This window comes from Engystomops pustulosus, chromosome 1, assembly GCF_040894005.1.
Source record: "Engystomops pustulosus chromosome 1, aEngPut4.maternal, whole genome shotgun sequence".
In the NCBI taxonomy this organism is placed as follows: Eukaryota; Metazoa; Chordata; class Amphibia; order Anura; family Leptodactylidae; genus Engystomops; species Engystomops pustulosus.
Window position 1 is genome coordinate 64,988,738 of NC_092411.1, and position 16,038 is coordinate 65,004,775.

The following is a 16,038-nucleotide window of genomic DNA, read 5'->3' on the forward strand; positions in this document are numbered from 1 at the left end:
CCATTTAAGTAATAACTTTATGTATTGTACCAAATATTTTTGAAACCATAAGTAAAATATTCATATTTTGTGTGTTACATAAGGTCAAATATTTTCATGAAGTTACTCTAGATATTGTACTGTACTAATCATAATATATTTAGTATCAAAATAAGCCCAGTTTTGATGGGGGAATTGAATCCTAGTCTGACCCAGAAGTGTCTTCTGGTTTTCATATAATTTATCCTTTTACTATAAATGGTTGTCACAGAGACTGTTGCTTAGCAACATTTTCAAACCATTTTGGTTGTCCCAACTCTAACTGTATACACTCATAGTAGTATAGAGAATTATATTCTAAGAATTATAGCCATTGCTAGGGGCATCTATATGTCAGGGTCCGCTCATCCTATAAAGTATCAAGGCAAAGATTTAAGTACACTGTATTTTATTCAAAGTGAGATTTTATTGCAGCAAATATTTTATTGTCCAACGTCCACGAACATCGGCCCCCCCCCCGATTTGTGTTGCATGCAAGCCGGCGCCAATGAGACACAATCCAATCACGTGCGGCAAAAACCCCCGGGCATTTCAGGGCAAAACGGTAAAAAATTGCGAAACCCAACGAAAATGCAGCATTCGGAACCTAAGTAGATGTTCCCCATAGTCTTTTTCAAACACTAAAACATATAAGATCACACAGGTGTCAGAGTAGACAGACACAGCGTATCCAAAGACACAAATAAATACAATTAGTAGACAGATATAGACTATACTGTGATGCTAAGTGGCAGTACATATCTATAGGTGCAGCACATATATTATAGATACATAGTAATGAATAATGAGATATTTTCAAACCTTTTTCATTTCAATTTTAATTTCAAAGTCTAAATCTTATCCTTATGTAATTGTACTGATCCAAAGATTAAAGGTAATATATCATTTTACCTACAAAGTGAACACTGTAAATATCAGCCCAATAAGAAAATGGCACAGTTGGTTTGTTTTTTGCTAATTCACCACATTTGAAATTTTATTCCAGCTTCTGACTACATCACATGGAATATGAATTACACAAGGAAGTACAATTAGTCCAACAGAAAACATGCCCCCATATAGCTGCATAAATTGAAAAATAAAGTTCTGCCTTTTGAAATGTGGGGAGAAGAAAAAATTTAAAAAACAGAATATGGCATCGGCATTAAAGGGCCAAGGGTCCATTTTTATTGATGGTTCTTATTTTAAGGTTGTTTATTTATACATTGTTAAGCTTCTTTCCATTTTAGTTCTTTCAAAAAAAAGGAAAAATCATAATCATTTTCTTACTTAAAATATTTTAGTATTTAAGGAGAAATATGAGTTATAGGGGAAAAGACCTGACAGCTCTGCCATTTTGGGGCAATTATGTGATCAAAGGGTCCAATAGAGACAACAAATGATACTTCATCTATTCACTAGATAGAGCTATTTGAGAACTGTGTACATTGGAAAAAGTGCCCCAGCTTGTTTCTGCTTTGTTGCACAAGCTTTAAACCAGTGTTATACATTTGCAAAGTGCCAGCTTATAGCCCAGCACCACCTAAAGTAAAAGCACGGACACTATCAGACTGAGCTTTACTTTCATGAAAACTAAGCAAACTGCAGTCCACTCTGCTATTGATTTATCATGGTTCCGCTGATAATGTAGCCTACTCCTATGGAAACCCATAGATAAATGGGGCAAGCATTATTGGCAAGCATTTGGCATTATACTATCCAGCACTATAGGGGCATATAGATCACTATCCTAGCCCAATGACTTTATACAAGCCCAAAATAGGCATCACTTCCAAAAGAACTATACATAGCATAACCCCTTACCCTGATTAAGGTGTCATCCTTTATCTTACAAGGCTAGTTGCCACTCTGGTCATTCAGTTGCCCCTGCTATTTTGGGAGGTCAACTGACTATAACCCTTAATTGACTTATTATTCATTGAGTTAACAAAAGCCATATTTTAGAGATTATTTTTTTGCTCTCTAAAAACCATAAATCTTCTTTAATTTAAGAAATGTAATATCATGCATATGTTAATCTAGTAAATAAGTTCAGGAAAAACATTACACAGCAACTGTATCAGAAGACCATCAGAAAATGAACTTTCAAAGTCACATTTGGTATCTAGTGACTGGGCTTCTGCTGATATAAAACACCATTATAACCCAATGAAGGTGAGAAGTGAATTGACTATGAAACCCACTCCTCTGTGTGTGACGCTCTGTCACTTACTGCTATTAAGTTTAATGACCTGACTTACTTACCTCCCACTGCTATCTAAATTCTTCCCCTCTCTCCTGATGAACTGTCACCATGAAAATGGAAATCCTCCACCCTCCACTGAGTATTATCTCTCTGTATATCAATATGTACGCTGTGCATAATCTGTCTAAAAATATGTGCAATTCCTATATGGAGAGGGCATATTATACATCTCCGGAATAGAGTTATGAATTCCTTAATATCTCCAATATTCCCTGTTCTGGCTCAGATCTCCCACACCTCATAATTAGTAGTGTCTCTGTATTATTATGCTGCACTTTCTCACACATTTTACTTAGTAAGCCAAGCTATAAGGAAATACTTAAGGAAGGGGTTTTTTTTTCTTTTTTATTTCTTATCGTTTTTTAATTATGGTTCATCAAAGTGAGTAGGAAAAAAGATAATGAAGAAATAAATTATTGTCTCCTCATTAATCCAACATTTCTTTTAAAGGAGTGTATAAGCATTGCACTGGAACATACACCTAGATATAATCTATTAAATATTGTAAGCCTGTATAATCGCCACTTTCCTCATACAAGAATAAGCTGATATTTATTAGATCAATGTAAAATTAAAAGTCTTGATAAAAAGATAAATAACATAGTGTATACTAATTAAAAATCTGGGTAAACGTAATTAAGATTAAAGGGGTATTCTCACGAAGACAAGTTTCTCATATGTATTTAGGATATCAAAATAACACATTCTCTAATTCACTGTTATTAACAAAAATACAGCATTTTACAGATATAAGTCCAACCTGTCTCTATCAGTCCTGGTGTACACAATTTCAGTTGCCCCTAGACACGAACCTGTAACTTCTAGACATGACAGGGTTACAATCTTGGATTTCTGTGTGACGCCATGCTGCTGAGATTTCTGTCAATCTGCTCTGTGCCTGTAGCCCTGCCCCCTGAACTCTAGCCACTCCCCTGCAGTCCAGAACGGAGCTCAGGCACACATTCACTTCCTGCTAGCAAACACCACATGGTGAGGATAGAGAAGATGCAAACTCCAGGCAGATATGTTATCCAGGGGATGGAGGAGGCAGGCACATATCTGTGAGAACTGAGATTGACAGTATAAGAGTCTGTTAGCCTCTGTCTGTCATGCTTCTGTATAATAGGCATCTCATGCATCATCTCTGGTCCTTCTCATCTCTCTTGCTATGTGTCAGTATGTTAGTACAATGTCGGTAACCAGATTTAAGTGTATATACATCTGTACCCTGATAATCTAACCACATTGTCACGCAGAGATTTAGAAGAGCTGAAAATGTAATTGTGTGATTGTGTGTTATATGTATCTCATGGACTTCATCATCTCTCATCTGTCCCATCTCTCTTTCTATGTGTCAGCTACTAGTGAATGTTCAGAAGCTAAATGAAAGTCTACTTAAACCTGGACCCTGATATTCTAACCACACTGTCAGCTCACGGAACTAGAGGGATCATAATATGTCTGCTTAGAGAATCCCCACCCACACCTTGGGATTTTGCACTGAGCAGCCTATGGAGTGATAGGAGCTAAAACAGCAATAAAACTGAGTAAAATTATAAAGTAAGGGGTTAAAATGATCTTTTTTGTGTAAGACTTGAGAATTTTCTTTTGTGGGAAAATCCCATTAAGGCTGAGTTCCCATGGGACATACTGGTAGAAAATTAGTCATGGCCAACTTGCTAATCCACTGAGCTGTACATAAGAAGTGGATGTCACTTAACCTTTGCAGAGAAACATTGTAGATGTTTATCACCAATGAAATTTAGTGAGACCTGTTTTAGAAAATCAACCCATCCTGTCTGTGTCTTCAATCAAAAGTGGCTTTAAGAATTTAGGCATGGTCTAAATGGAATAAAATAAAAACAAAATAAAAAACAAACACTAGCCCCTCAAGTAGGGGATTTCTAGAATTTCCTCTTTTATGCATGTAACATGTAGTCTCTGCAGATTAAATATGTTAAAGAGCTCAGCAAGTTTTTATACTTTGACAATCCCCATTCTGTGTCCTGGAAATAAGCCAGACAAGAAGTAAAGCTCCTTAAATATCAAGTGTAGCTGAAATAACATGGAATTTTCCAGATGTTGCTACCAGTATTCATAAAACTATTCTTAGGTTATGTTCACACAGAATTTGAGCTATACATCAGTTTTTAAGTCAGGAAATGCTATTATGCATCTAGTATAACTTTGCGTAGACCTGTAAAATCTAGGATCAAAATGTTATTACTAGAGATGAGCGTGTATACTCGTCCTAGCTTGATGCTCGTTCGAGTATTAATCAGTTAGCAGCTAACGAAACTACTCCTTATTGTTCACCATGACAATTGTAGTCTCAAAAACAAATGGCCTGCAGCATTCAACAAATCTCAAGCATATAAACAGCAGAATGCAATCCAAAAAATCTAATAAAACATAACTTTTATTCACAAGTTTCCAATAAAATTGATAACGAAAATACAAATGTCTAAAAAATGCCTAGTATATTGATCATAAGAGATCAGAATAGATCAATAGGTCAACGGATGCACATTATATACATTTATGCATAACATGAGTACAGCATTGCATTAAGTAAGGGAGATAGAAAAGGTTTGGTCTCACCAATCTTCACTGGAACGGGTTGGATTTATCAGCACTTCTGTAGGGAAGTATTCCGACTTACCCTGTTATTGCCCTTACTGCAGTCCTACTCCCGTTGTTAGTGACTCCCAGCCCTTACAAGGGCGGTCCCGAATACTGACCCTGTATGCAGACTATTGCACCCTGTACTTCAAGGTTATTATTGAGTCCTCTTCCCTACGCGTTTCGTACACCGTCGTGTGCACTCCTCAGGGGAAACAAACTTTCTGCAGGTTGCAGCGTGTCATGAGTTGCCAAGACCGCGGCAACCCCACTTATTGATTGCAGGCGTTGGCCCTAATGCATTATCAAATGAATCGGGTGTGAGCAGTGGCTCATTACTACCCGAATCTGTCCGGCTAGGCACTAAGTTGTTCACTGGCGTCGGCGCCATATTTTGTGCGCACGCGCCTAAAATAGCCATGTCGGCCCGCCCACTGACCTCCTACAGGCCGGTCATGTGATCCTGTAGCGATCACGTGGGGCCGTGGGCGGAGTCTGTAACTAGGGACGCGATGAGCGACGTGTCATCACACTTCCATCGTCACTGACAGGGTTCCCTCCCGTCACTCAGCGTTCAGCCAATCAGGTCTGTTTCTGCTATTGAGTGGGCGGGAAAAGGGACCATTCTATCCAGCAGCTTAACCGCATTAGATCCGCAAGAAAGATGCTAATTATGCACAGTTTTGTTTTACAGATAATACCATGCTCCCTTGGCTAAGTTGCTAAGGATTATAAAATAAAGGCCTATACTCTGGATCACGGCATTATATTTTTTGGCTTCTGAAGAGTCGTACAATTAGGCGCCTATATACTTTTGTATGGATGTGTGAGGACACACATACTTCAAGAGGGTTATCGGAGGCGATAAATCACTTTTGAGAACACACATACTTAAAGAAGGTTGTCGGAGGCGATAAGTCACTTACAGTAATCATTACAGATAAGTCACTTACAGTAATCATTGGCTTTCTGATATATAATGAAATGCTCCACTACTATATAGGTACATAATGTGGAGAAGTTGTTCTATAAAAAGGAAGTAAAATTCAACATCTCATTGAGTCCTTTAGGGGCGACGGTGTCCAGAAGGAAGATCCATTTAGTCTCCCGTTGTAAAATTATTCTGTCCCAGTCCTCCCCCCTCACTGGTTTCTGTACTGCCTCAATTCCATGGAATTTAATTTTACTCACATCACCATTATGAACCAGATTGATATGACGGGCCAGGGGTGTATCTCTTTTATGTGCGATATCCCCTAAGTGCGCTCCCACTCTCCTTCTCAATTCACAGATGGTCTTCCCTACATATTCAATCCTGCATTCACAAACTGCTCGATATACCACCCCTTGTGTTTTGCAGTTTATGAATTGTTTTATCTTGTAGGTGGTACCTGTAACTGTGGATGTGAATGAATCACATCTTAGTATCTGAGGGCAGGCGACGCATCCACTACACCTAAAGCTACCAGTAATTCTGGTCGGCCTATCCAGCCATGTGCTGTTTTGACCTTGAGTGTAGTGGCTGTGGACCAGCCTGTCCTTTAATGAACGCCCCTTTCTGTAGGTTACCGTTACATGGGGGCTCACTACTTTCCTTATGTCGGGGTCCATTAACAAAATGTCCCAATGCCTCTCCAGTACCCTTTTAGCATCACTGGCTCCATTATCAAATGTTGTAATTAGTCTAATGAGCTTCTCCTCCTTTTTCTCAGTTTGTTTTTTGAGTAGTTCTTGCCGATCTTTCTGGAGCGCATTTTGGTATGCTGCCCTTAGGATCTTATCAGGGTATCCCTTTGCCTGAAATCTGAGACGCAGGTCATTTGCTTGTTTGATGAAAATTTTTGTGTCCGAGCAATTCCTCCTCAGGCGCAGATACTGCCCCCTTGGAATGCCACGTTTTAGGGGTATCGGGTGACTGCTTTCCCATCTCAACAAAGAATTTGTTGAGGTGGTCTTACGAAAAATCTCTGTTGTTAGGGCTCGATCTTTGTCTATGGTGATGCGTACATCAAGAAATGGTAGGCTCTTGTCTGAGCTCTCATGGGTGAAACGTAAGCCTATTGGATTGATGTTGAGATCCTTCACAAAACTCATGAAATTCTCAGGGGGGCCCCGCCAGATCACAAAGACGTCATCTATAAATCTATGCCACGCCTCGATCTTCGAGGTATCTGGCGTGTCTTCCTCCCTGAATACCATGGTTTCCTCCCACCAGCCCAGGAGCAAGTTGGCATAGGTTGGCGCGCAAGGCCAACCCATTGCCGTGCCCCTGAGCTGGTGGTAGAATTTACCATTGAATAGAAAGAAATTTCTTGTAAGGCTAAATTCCAAAGCCCTTAGGATAAACTTGTTATGACCCTCTTGCTGCACTCCTCTTGACCTCAAGAAGTGTGCAACGGCCTTGAGGCCCATACTATGGGGTATTGAGGAATACAAGGCCTCGACATCAACACTTCCCAATATATGTTCCTGTTCCAGGGAAATGCCCTCTAATTTAGTTAAAAGGTCTAGTGTGTCCCTTGTATATGAGGGGAGTGTTAGAACGAACTCTCTCAGGACCTTGTCCAAGTAAATCCCCAAATTTTGGGTTATATTTCCTACCCCTGACACTATGGGGCGTCCCTTTAATGGGGACAACCCCTTGTGTATTTTCGGCAGGCTATAGAATGTCGCTACAAACGGATTTTTTGGCAGCAGAAAGTTAAACTCTGAATCATCAATAAGGCCATCATTCTTAGCTTGTCTCAACAGGATGTTTAGTTCCCTCAAATAGGCATTAGTAGGATTCATAGGAAGGATTTCATAGGTGTTTTTATCCTTTAGTAAATCCATACACATCTCCTTATACTGGGGGGTTGACATGAGTACTATGTTTCCCCCTTTGTCTGAACTTTTAATTGTGATTGATGTTTCTCTTTGTAGTGACTCTAAGGCCTCCATTTCAGCCCTTGTACAGTTGTACTGGCTAAAGGAGTTCTCCACCTGTCTTAGGTCAGTGATGACCCTATTGAGAAATACATCAATGGGTGAAACGTCCATATTTGGGGGAAGGCGGGTACTTTTTAGTTTACAATCGGTAAATGGACTCCTGCCTGTCTGTGCCGGGATATTGTCAGTTGCTAGACTTGTTAACAGCCTTATGTCTGGGAGTATCTCTTCTGGAACACCCATCTCAGTACTGATTTGTCGATCCCGTTTGGCAAAATATTTGTGCCACTTTAATTTTCGCACAAATAGGTTGAGGTCCTTCACCATACAGAAGAGGTCAAAGTCTGAGCTGGGCACAAAGGATAGGCCCTTTTGGAGAATGCTTTTTTGAGCCTCTGTCAGGACTAGTGGGGTAAGATTAATAATCTGTGTGTCCCTATGCTCGTTTGACTGATTAGTATCCCTCTGAGTTGTATTATCTACTTCGGGCCTCCCTTCTGTTGAGCCCCGGGTAATCCTCGATCCCTCAGTTGGTAGGGATACTCTAAAAAATCCCTGTTCTGAATTCCAGAACCTCTACTGCCCCTATAGTTCCCTCTACCTCTGCCTCTGCCCCTATTCCTCGGTCGCTGTTGTTTTACAGAGGAGTCGGTGTCAGAGTTCTCTGTCTCCGTAGAAGAAATGTCAGTATCACGATTTACCTGCTTTCTACCTGCAACTGCAGAGTAGACTTTGTTATCTTTAAAGTCCTCAAGGTCACGCAGGTTTTGGCGATGTTTGCGCTCTTTTACGTGGTACTGAAATTTTTCTATAGCTGCTTGGAGGGCACTCTCCCTATTTTTGAACTCCGGCTCTCCCTCGAATTTTTTTGTTAATTCAATTTGTTCCTGCAAACGTGTCTCTAAGTTCGCTAAGATCTTTTTTTCTTCTTCTAGTAGTAATTGCATAAGACGCAGTGAGCTGTTAGTTGCTTCACGCTCCCACTTTGATATTAGAGTTGTTGATCGACACCTATGTGCTGGAGTTAGTGTGATCCTTAGCCCTCTTGGTACTATTGAATTTTTCAAGTAACTTTCTAGTGATTGAACCTCCCACCACGAGGTTATCCTTTCTCTATATATTTTATTGAGTTCTTTAAATGCAGCTGCAAAAGTCGGTGTGTATTTTTTCTGCACAAAGTCTTTATCTGAGAACACCTCCTTAGCCTCTGCTAACCAGTTCTGTGTGTCCAATCCTGTTGCCAAGAAGCCAGCCATGTCCAGAGGAAAATACTCAATTCAATCAGTTAGCAGCTAACGAAACTACTCCTTATTGTTCACCATGACAATTGTAGTCTCAAAAACAAATGGCCTGCAGCATTCAACAAATCTCAAGCATATAAACAGCAGAATGCAATCCAAAAAATCTAATAAAACATAACTTTTATTCACAAGTTTCCAATAAAATTGATAACGAAAATACAAATGTCTAAAAAATGCCTAGTATATTGATCATAAGAGATCAGAATAGATCAATAGGTCAACGGATGCACATTATATACATTTATGCATAACATGAGTACAGCATTGCATTAAGTAAGGGAGATAGAAAAGGTTTGGTCTCACCAATCTTCACTGGAACGGGTTGGATTTATCAGCACTTCTGTAGGGAAGTATTCCGACTTACCCTGTTATTGCCCTTACTGCAGTCCTACTCCCGTTGTTAGTGACTCCCAGCCCTTACAAGGGCGGTCCCCAATACTGACCCTGTATGCAGACTATTGCACCCTGTACTTCAAGGTTATTATTGAGTCCTCTTCCCTACGCGTTTCGTACACCGTCGTGTGCACTCCTCAGGGGAAACAAACTTTCTGCAGGTTGCAGCGTGTCATGAGTTGCCAAGACCGCGGCAACCCCACTTATTGATTGCAGGCGTTGGCCCTAATGCATTATCAAATGAATCGGGTGTGAGCAGTGGCTCATTACTACCCGAATCTGTCCGGCTAGGCACTAAGTTGTTCACTGGCGTCGGCGCCATATTTTGTGCGCACGCGCCTAAAATAGCCATGTCGGCCCGCCCACTGACCTCCTACAGGCCGGTCATGTGATCCTGTAGCGATCACGTGGGGCCGTGGGCGGAGTCTGTAACTAGGGACGCGATGAGCGACGTGTCATCACACTTCCATCGTCACTGACAGGGTTCCCTCCCGTCACTCAGCGTTCAGCCAATCAGGTCTGTTTCTGCTATTGAGTGGGCGGGAAAAGGGACCATTCTATCCAGCAGCTTAACCGCATTAGATCCGCAAGAAAGATGCTAATTATGCACAGTTTTGTTTTACAGATAATACCATGCTCCCTTGGCTAAGTTGCTAAGGATTATAAAATAAAGGCCTATACTCTGGATCACGGCATTATATTTTTTGGCTTCTGAAGAGTCGTACAATTAGGCGCCTATATACTTTTGTATGGATGTGTGAGGACACACATACTTCAAGAGGGTTATCGGAGGCGATAAATCACTTTTGAGAACACACATACTTAAAGAAGGTTGTCGGAGGCGATAAGTCACTTACAGTAATCATTACAGATAAGTCACTTACAGTAATCATTGGCTTTCTGATATATAATGAAATGCTCCACTACTATATAGGTACATAATGTGGAGAAGTTGTTCTATAAAAAGGAAGTAAAATTCAACATCTCATTGAGTCCTTTAGGGGCGACGGTGTCCAGAAGGAAGATCCATTTAGTCTCCCGTTGTAAAATTATTCTGTCCCAGTCCTCCCCCCTCACTGGTTTCTGTACTGCCTCAATTCCATGGAATTTAATTTTACTCACATCACCATTATGAACCAGATTGATATGACGGGCCAGGGGTGTATCTCTTTTATGTGCGATATCCCCTAAGTGCGCTCCCACTCTCCTTCTCAATTCACAGATGGTCTTCCCTACATATTCAATCCTGCATTCACAAACTGCTCGATATACCACCCCTTGTGTTTTGCAGTTTATGAATTGTTTTATCTTGTAGGTGGTACCTGTAACTGTGGATGTGAATGAATCACATCTTAGTATCTGAGGGCAGGCGACGCATCCACTACACCTAAAGCTACCAGTAATTCTGGTCGGCCTATCCAGCCATGTGCTGTTTTGACCTTGAGTGTAGTGGCTGTGGACCAGCCTGTCCTTTAATGAACGCCCCTTTCTGTAGGTTACCGTTACATGGGGGCTCACTACTTTCCTTATGTCGGGGTCCATTAACAAAATGTCCCAATGCCTCTCCAGTACCCTTTTAGCATCACTGGCTCCATTATCAAATGTTGTAATTAGTCTAATGAGCTTCTCCTCCTTTTTCTCAGTTTGTTTTTTGAGTAGTTCTTGCCGATCTTTCTGGAGCGCATTTTGGTATGCTGCCCTTAGGATCTTATCAGGGTATCCCTTTGCCTGAAATCTGAGACGCAGGTCATTTGCTTGTTTGATGAAAATTTTTGTGTCCGAGCAATTCCTCCTCAGGCGCAGATACTGCCCCCTTGGAATGCCACGTTTTAGGGGTATCGGGTGACTGCTTTCCCATCTCAACAAAGAATTTGTTGAGGTGGTCTTACGAAAAATCTCTGTTGTCAGGGCTCGATCTTTGTCTATGGTGATGCGTACATCAAGAAATGGTAGGCTCTTGTCTGAGCTCTCATGGGTGAAACGTAAGCCTATTGGATTGATGTTGAGATCCTTCACAAAACTCATGAAATTCTCAGGGGGGCCCCGCCAGATCACAAAGACGTCATCTATAAATCTATGCCACGCCTCGATCTTCGAGGTATCTGGCGTGTCTTCCTCCCTGAATACCATGGTTTCCTCCCACCAGCCCAGGAGCAAGTTGGCATAGGTTGGCGCGCAAGGCCAACCCATTGCCGTGCCCCTGAGCTGGTGGTAGAATTTACCATTGAATAGAAAGAAATTTCTTGTAAGGCTAAATTCCAAAGCCCTTAGGATAAACTTGTTATGACCCTCTTGCTGCACTCCTCTTGACCTCAAGAAGTGTGCAACGGCCTTGAGGCCCATACTATGGGGTATTGAGGAATACAAGGCCTCGACATCAACACTTCCCAATATATGTTCCTGTTCCAGGGAAATGCCCTCTAATTTAGTTAAAAGGTCTAGTGTGTCCCTTGTATATGAGGGGAGTGTTAGAACGAACTCTCTCAGGACCTTGTCCAAGTAAATCCCCAAATTTTGGGTTATATTTCCTACCCCTGACACTATGGGGCGTCCCTTTAATGGGGACAACCCCTTGTGTATTTTCGGCAGGCTATAGAATGTCGCTACAAACGGATTTTTTGGCAGCAGAAAGTTAAACTCTGAATCATCAATAAGGCCATCATTCTTAGCTTGTCTCAACAGGATGTTTAGTTCCCTCAAATAGGCATTAGTAGGATTCATAGGAAGGATTTCATAGGTGTTTTTATCCTTTAGTAAATCCATACACATCTCCTTATACTGGGGGGTTGACATGAGTACTATGTTTCCCCCTTTGTCTGAACTTTTAATTGTGATTGATGTTTCTCTTTGTAGTGACTCTAAGGCCTCCATTTCAGCCCTTGTACAGTTGTACTGGCTAAAGGAGTTCTCCACCTGTCTTAGGTCAGTGATGACCCTATTGAGAAATACATCAATGGGTGAAACGTCCATATTTGGGGGAAGGCGGGTACTTTTTAGTTTACAATCGGTAAATGGACTCCTGCCTGTCTGTGCCGGGATATTGTCAGTTGCTAGACTTGTTAACAGCCTTATGTCTGGGAGTATCTCTTCTGGAACACCCATCTCAGTACTGATTTGTCGATCCCGTTTGGCAAAATATTTGTGCCACTTTAATTTTCGCACAAATAGGTTGAGGTCCTTCACCATACAGAAGAGGTCAAAGTCTGAGCTGGGCACAAAGGATAGGCCCTTTTGGAGAATGCTTTTTTGAGCCTCTGTCAGGACTAGTGGGGTAAGATTAATAATCTGTGTGTCCCTATGCTCGTTTGACTGATTAGTATCCCTCTGAGTTGTATTATCTACTTCGGGCCTCCCTTCTGTTGAGCCCCGGGTAATCCTCGATCCCTCAGTTGGTAGGGATACTCTAAAAAATCCCTGTTCTGAATTCCAGAACCTCTACTGCCCCTATAGTTCCCTCTACCTCTGCCTCTGCCCCTATTCCTCGGTCGCTGTTGTTTTACAGAGGAGTCGGTGTCAGAGTTCTCTGTCTCCGTAGAAGAAATGTCAGTATCACGATTTACCTGCTTTCTACCTGCAACTGCAGAGTAGACTTTGTTATCTTTAAAGTCCTCAAGGTCACGCAGGTTTTGGCGATGTTTGCGCTCTTTTACGTGGTACTGAAATTTTTCTATAGCTGCTTGGAGGGCACTCTCCCTATTTTTGAACTCCGGCTCTCCCTCGAATTTTTTTGTTAATTCAATTTGTTCCTGCAAACGTGTCTCTAAGTTCGCTAAGATCTTTTTTTCTTCTTCTAGTAGTAATTGCATAAGACGCAGTGAGCTGTTAGTTGCTTCACGCTCCCACTTTGATATTAGAGTTGTTGATCGACACCTATGTGCTGGAGTTAGTGTGATCCTTAGCCCTCTTGGTACTATTGAATTTTTCAAGTAACTTTCTAGTGATTGAACCTCCCACCACGAGGTTATCCTTTCTCTATATATTTTATTGAGTTCTTTAAATGCAGCTGCAAAAGTCGGTGTGTATTTTTTCTGCACAAAGTCTTTATCTGAGAACACCTCCTTAGCCTCTGCTAACCAGTTCTGTGTGTCCAATCCTGTTGCCAAGAAGCCAGCCATGTCCAGAGGAAAATACTCAATTCAATCAGTTAGCAGCTAACGAAACTACTCCTTATTGTTCACCATGACAATTGTAGTCTCAAAAACAAATGGCCTGCAGCATTCAACAAATCTCAAGCATATAAACAGCAGAATGCAATCCAAAAAATCTAATAAAACATAACTTTTATTCACAAGTTTCCAATAAAATTGATAACGAAAATACAAATGTCTAAAAAATGCCTAGTATATTGATCATAAGAGATCAGAATAGATCAATAGGTCAACGGATGCACATTATATACATTTATGCATAACATGAGTACAGCATTGCATTAAGTAAGGGAGATAGAAAAGGTTTGGTCTCACCAATCTTCACTGGAACGGGTTGGATTTATCAGCACTTCTGTAGGGAAGTATTCCGACTTACCCTGTTATTGCCCTTACTGCAGTCCTACTCCCGTTGTTAGTGACTCCCAGCCCTTACAAGGGCGGTCCCCAATACTGACCCTGTATGCAGACTATTGCACCCTGTACTTCAAGGTTATTATTGAGTCCTCTTCCCTACGCGTTTCGTACACCGTCGTGTGCACTCCTCAGGGGAAACAAACTTTCTGCAGGTTGCAGCGTGTCATGAGTTGCCAAGACCGCGGCAACCCCACTTATTGATTGCAGGCGTTGGCCCTAATGCATTATCAAATGAATCGGGTGTGAGCAGTGGCTCATTACTACCCGAATCTGTCCGGCTAGGCACTAAGTTGTTCACTGGCGTCGGCGCCATATTTTGTGCGCACGCGCCTAAAATAGCCATGTCGGCCCGCCCACTGACCTCCTACAGGCCGGTCATGTGATCCTGTAGCGATCACGTGGGGCCGTGGGCGGAGTCTGTAACTAGGGACGCGATGAGCGACGTGTCATCACACTTCCATCGTCACTGACAGGGTTCCCTCCCGTCACTCAGCGTTCAGCCAATCAGGTCTGTTTCTGCTATTGAGTGGGCGGGAAAAGGGACCATTCTATCCAGCAGCTTAACCGCATTAGATCCGCATGAAAGATGCTAATTATGCACAGTTTTGTTTTACAGATAATACCATGCTCCCTTGGCTAAGTTGCTAAGGATTATAAAATAAAGGCCTATACTCTGGATCACGGCATTATATTTTTTGGCTTCTGAAGAGTCGTACAATTAGGCGCCTATATACTTTTGTATGGATGTGTGAGGACACACATACTTCAAGAGGGTTATCGGAGGCGATAAATCACTTTTGAGAACACACATACTTAAAGAAGGTTGTCGGAGGCGATAAGTCACTTACAGTAATCATTACAGATAAGTCACTTACAGTAATCATTGGCTTTCTGATATATAATGAAATGCTCCACTACTATATAGGTACATAATGTGGAGAAGTTGTTCTATAAAAAGGAAGTAAAATTCAACATCTCATTGAGTCCTTTAGGGGCGACGGTGTCCAGAAGGAAGATCCATTTAGTCTCCCGTTGTAAAATTATTCTGTCCCAGTCCCCCCCCCTCACTGGTTTCTGTACTGCCTCAATTCCATGGAATTTAATTTTACTCACATCACCATTATGAACCAGATTGATATGACGGGCCAGGGGTGTATCTCTTTTATGTGCGATATCCCCTAAGTGCGCTCCCACTCTCCTTCTCAATTCACAGATGGTCTTCCCTACATATTCAATCCTGCATTCACAAACTGCTCGATATACCACCCCTTGTGTTTTGCAGTTTATGAATTGTTTTATCTTGTAGGTGGTACCTGTAACTGTGGATGTGAATGAATCACATCTTAGTATCTGAGGGCAGGCGACGCATCCACTACACCTAAAGCTACCAGTAATTCTGGTCGGCCTATCCAGCCATGTGCTGTTTTGACCTTGAGTGTAGTGGCTGTGGACCAGCCTGTCCTTTAATGAACGCCCCTTTCTGTAGGTTACCGTTACATGGGGGCTCACTACTTTCCTTATGTCGGGGTCCATTAACAAAATGTCCCAATGCCTCTCCAGTACCCTTTTAGCATCACTGGCTCCATTATCAAATGTTGTAATTAGTCTAATGAGCTTCTCCTCCTTTTTCTCAGTTTGTTTTTTGAGTAGTTCTTGCCGATCTTTCTGGAGCGCATTTTGGTATGCTGCCCTTAGGATCTTATCAGGGTATCCCTTTGCCTGAAATCTGAGACGCAGGTCATTTGCTTGTTTGATGAAAATTTTTGTGTCCGAGCAATTCCTCCTCAGGCGCAGATACTGCCCCCTTGGAATGCCACGTTTTAGGGGTATCGGGTGACTGCTTTCCCATCTCAACAAAGAATTTGTTGAGGTGGTCTTACGAAAAATCTCTGTTGTTAGGGCTCGATCTTTGTCTATGGTGATGCGTACATCAAGAAATGGTAGGCTC

At 41.7% G+C, this 16,038-nt stretch overlaps 1 protein-coding gene across 4 annotated transcripts in view; it reads left to right on the forward strand.

Moving 5' to 3' along the window:
* KSR2 (kinase suppressor of ras 2) overlaps positions 1 to 16,038 on the forward strand; it is a 287,053-nt gene that overhangs the window by 233,783 nt on the left and 37,232 nt on the right. The window lies entirely within an intron of this gene.